The 4,785-nt window shown below is 43.6% G+C and overlaps 1 protein-coding gene across 1 annotated transcript in view; it reads left to right on the top strand.

Annotated features, from left to right (window-relative positions):
• Positions 1-4,785, top strand: part of LOC103198374 (phospholipid-transporting ATPase IB) — an 826,205-nt gene that overhangs the window by 600,916 nt on the left and 220,504 nt on the right. The gene's annotated exons all lie outside the window — the stretch shown is intronic.

A 4,785-nucleotide genomic window follows, 5' to 3' on the forward strand; every position in this document is an offset into this window, starting at 1 on the left:
GGAGGAGGTAACTATGGGGAGGAAGTGGGAGGGGAGCTGCTGCATTGTAAATTTTGGTCAATGACATGAGACAAAGTATATGTGAACTGCTATATGAAAAGTGAATTTACTCTGTAAATCTTCACCCAAATCCTAATAAGAAAAAAAAAGAAAAAGAAAAAAAAGCAGGATTAGTGGTAAGATAGAGACTAGTGAGGCCCCTGAGACTATGGTGCTGGGTTATCCTTCAGGCCTGGAATTGCACTTACTTCTCTGTGACCTAACTCTCAGCCAAATAATACACAGGCATGAGGTGACCAGCTGCTACACCAGAGAGATGCACTTCTTAGAATAGTCAGCGCTTGGAGGTCAGAAGAGCAGCATTTGCACAGGGTGAAACGTAGGCAGGCAGGAATGGCTAGGTAAGGAGAATACAGAGAAAGAGTAACCACAGGGAGGAGGTGAGAGGACAGCTGGTACCTTGTGGGGATTGTCATCAGTGTCGTGAAACAAAATGTGTATGAAATGTTACATGGAAGGCAAATCTGCTTTGTCAACTGCACCCAAGTCACAATTTATTTTAAAAAAATGATTGCAGCCTTGGAAGCCCTATGGGGCAATTCTGTTCAGTTGTAGAGGGTTCCTGTGAGTTGAAGTCAACTTCACATCAGTGGGGTTTGTTTTTGATGTTTTTTTGTGGGGTTAATCTTCATGGGAGCAGATTGCCAGAACTTCCTCCCATGAAGCTGCTGGGTGGGTTCAGGTGGCCAACTTTTTCATTGACAGCTGAGTGCTTACTAATTTGTTTTTATTTATTGACTGATGGAGTGAGTGAGTGATTAACTGATTGCCTAAAACTGTCTTGTCCCCTCTCACTGCCTCCTCTTCATCATCAAATATTCATCTATACCATCCCCTGTTGCTTTCTCTGAAATAATGCTATTACTGTAATTTGTATATTATTGTTATGAGCTGCCCTAAAGTCAGCCCTCAATTCACAGTGACCCCATGTGAGACAGAATGACACCCCATCCCCATGAAGGGATGCAGATTGAGCGGTTGTAACCCATAGGACTTTGATAGGCTGGATTTTGGAAGATCACCACACGTTTCTTCCTAGTCTGTCTTAATCTGGAATCTCCACTGCAGCCTGTTCAGCATGATAGCAACACGCAAACCTCCACTGACAGACAGGGGGAGGCTGTATATGAAAATCACTGGCCAGGAATCAAACTCAGGTCTCCCAGATGTTGTTATGTGCCGTTGAGTTGGACCCGACTCATAGCGACCCCTCCTTGGGTTTCCGAGGCAGTATCACTACGGAAGAAGATTGCCCAACCTTCCTGCCGAGGAGTGGCTGGTGGGTTTGAACCGCCAGCCTTCTGGTTTGCAGTCAAGGATAGAAGGCAAGAATTGTACCACTGAACCACCACTGCCTTATAATTTATATAGATGGTGGTTAAAAAAAAAAAATCTGAAAGCTGGCTTGGGGAACCAATTACTCACCCTGATTTTTAGGCATCCTCTGATTTAAAAAAAAAAAAAAAAAAAAAAAAAACTGACTAAAATAAACACTAAACTACAGGGAAGACATTCTCCAGAGAGGAGTGGTAGCATTTTAAACAGTAATCTCTGATGAGGCAAACTAGGAAAACATGTTTTATAAGCAACAAGCTTCAGGAATATGCTGAAAAATCTAATCAGACTTTTCTAGCTGCAGTTTTTTAATGTGGTCATCCACAAACAATTTCTTTGACTTTGTGTTCTTTTCTCCTGGTGGCGTAGTGCCTAAGGCATTGACCGCTAGCCAGAAGGTTGGAGGTTCAAACCCAGCAGCCACTCCTCAGAAGGAAGGTTGGGCAATCTACTTCCGTAGTGAAACTGCCTCAGAAACCCAAGGAGGGGTCGCTATGACTCAGATCCAACTCAAAGGCACTGAGTATTAATTGGACGGTTTTAACAAAGAATAATCCCAAGGGGCATTTGCCATTAAATTGGTTGGAACATAACCCATAAGAGAACCCTCTAGTCCATGGGGGTTTTCCCAGTAGGGTGCGTGGACTGATGGCCTGTGATTTATTTAGAAGATGTTGTCTCTTCAGAGGCTCACATCCCAGAACCTCATGTTGATTTGGGGGCATCGCCACCAACAAATTATTTCCCCATGATACTTATTTAGACTTGAGAAGAAGCTTGTTTTGGTTACCTCAAAGCTTCTCTAACAGAAGATACCATAAATGGGATGGCTTTAACAAACAGGAGTTTATTCTAAGAGACAGTTTTGGAAACTACAAGTTCAAAGTGCCAGGCTCTGGGGGCTGGGTGAAAGCCCCTCAACCTTGGGCTTCAGCTCTGCCTCCTGCTCCCAGCCCACTGAGCTGGAGGCATCTCTTCACTCAGGCACTTACTGGCTGCTGAGACTAACAAGCCCAAGGTTGACAAATAATAAGGCACAGTCCCGATATTACCCAACCACACGGCAAGCCATTAATTCAAATCCAATGAAAGTCCCAAGGTCAGCAGAGCATGGCAGGCTGCTGAACAATGACACAGCTACATGCAGGGTGCCATAAGATAGAGACTATCCCCAAGGCTTCTGCTTATATACAGGAAGCAGACCACATCCCTAAGGCAGATACTCAGCTGTTCACAGTAGATTGCACCATGGAGGTGATTACCAGTCTCATCATGTGGAATACAACATCCAACTGCCCAGCCACTCAACCAGGCCCAGCCAAGTTGACACACGAGCTTAATCACCACACCCATATAAAACAGAGTGAAACACTGTCCAGTCCTGTGCCAGCCCCATAATCCTTGCTATACCTGAGCCCCTTGTAGTCACTGTGTCAATCCATCTTCTTGAGGGCCTTCTCCTTTTTCGCTAACCTTCCACTTTACCGAGCATGATATCGTTCTCCAGGAAATGGTCCCTTCTGACAACATGACCAAAATAGTTCAGATGAAGTCTGGCCATTCTCACTTCCAAGGAGCATTCTGACTGCACTTCCTCCAGGGCAGATTTGTTTGTTCTTTTAGCAGTCCATGGCACTTTCAGCATTCTTCGCCAGCACCACAACTCAAAAGCATCAACTCTTCTTAGGTCTTCCTTATTCATTGTTCAACTCTTACATGCATACCAGGCGACTGAAAATACCATGGCTTGGGTTAGGCACACCTAGGTTAGTCCTCAAGGAGACATCTTTGCTCTTCAGCACTTGAAAGAGGTCTTTTGCAGCAGATTTACCCAATACTATACATCATCTGATATCTTGACTGCTGCTTCCATTAGTGTTGATTGTAGAACCAAGTAATATGAAGTTTTTGACAACTTCAATCTTTTCTCTATTGATCATGATGCTGCTTATTGGTCCAGTTGTGAGGATTTTTGTTTTCTTTATATTGAGGTGTCATCTATACTGCAGACTGTAGTCTTCAATCTTCATCAGTAAGTACTTCAAGTCATCTTTACTTTCAGCAAGCAAAGTTGTGTCGTCAGCGTATCTCAGGTTGTTAACGAGAAGACATTGGGGACACGGAGGGGACATCCAATCCTGATGCCACATTCTTCTTCATATTTTCCAGCCTTGGCCCATCATAACTCACAATAAAATGTCAGCTCAAGGGGTGATTCCCTGCTCCACTTATTTTCATACTGTGTATATTTCCTTATGTGGTACCTATTGGTTTGAGAATATTTATCACATGAAACTAATTTATCTCTACTCTAATCCTTCCCCTGAAAGTTCTTTTGCATTTTTCTTTTTATTTTTATATGCCATCAAGTTGGATCTGACTCATAGCGACCCCTCCTTGGGTTTCTGAGGCAGTATCACTACGGAAGTAGATTGCCCAACCTTCCATCCGAGGAATAGCCTGTGTGTTTGAACTGCCAGCTTTCTGGTTAGCAATCAAGTGCCTTAGGCACTATGCTACCAGAGCTCTTTTGCATTAGGTATTGGTATTTCAAATGAGTGCTTCTTAGTCTATTTTTCCCCTTGAAATTGTCTACTTTCATCTTTGTGATCCAAGAGCCCCTGGATGGTATCATTGATTAATTTGCTTGGCAACAAACTGAAAGGTTGGTGGTTCAATGGCCACAGGGGACATCAAGCTCCATTGGTATAACATGCCACACAAATATTGTTCTACATCCTACTTTGGTGAGTATCAACTGGGATCTTAAAAGCTTGCAAGCAGCCATCTAGATGTAACGATGGGTCTCTCTTCATCCAGAGCAAAGAAGAAAACCAAAGACTCATGGAAACAATCAGTCTAAGGGACTGGTAGACCATGCCATTCACAGCCTAATGATCATGAGACCAGAAGAACTAGATGGTGCCCGGCTACCACTGTCAACCACTTGGAGGGGAATCAGTGCAGGAGATCCTGCATAGAGTGTGAGAACAATGTGTAGTAAACCTCAAAATCATTAAAAAAAAAAAAAAAAACAGGTCTGAGAGAGCCTGGTGAGATCCCTGAAACTATGACACCTACCTACCCTTCAGGTCTGGAATTGAACTCACTCCTGTGGCTTCCAACCAAACAATAGTCATATGGGCTGAACATTTACATCAGGTGGATACATTCCTTGGAGCAGTCAATCATGAGAGAACCGAAGAACACTGTTTGCACAGGGAGACAGCGCAGGGGGGTGCTGGAAGAGAGAAGGACACAGGGAAGAGGTAACTACAGGGATGAAGTGGACAGAGAGCTGTCATATTGTGGGCAATCATAGTCAATGTCATGAAACAAAATGTGTATGAACTGCTGTATGGAAAATGAATTTGCTCTGTAAACTTTCAC

Source organism: Orycteropus afer, unplaced genomic scaffold (assembly GCF_000298275.1).
Source record: "Orycteropus afer afer isolate SDZICR_OR568_19922 unplaced genomic scaffold, OryAfe1.0 scaffold00092, whole genome shotgun sequence".
Lineage (NCBI taxonomy): Eukaryota > Metazoa > Chordata > Mammalia > Tubulidentata > Orycteropodidae > Orycteropus > Orycteropus afer.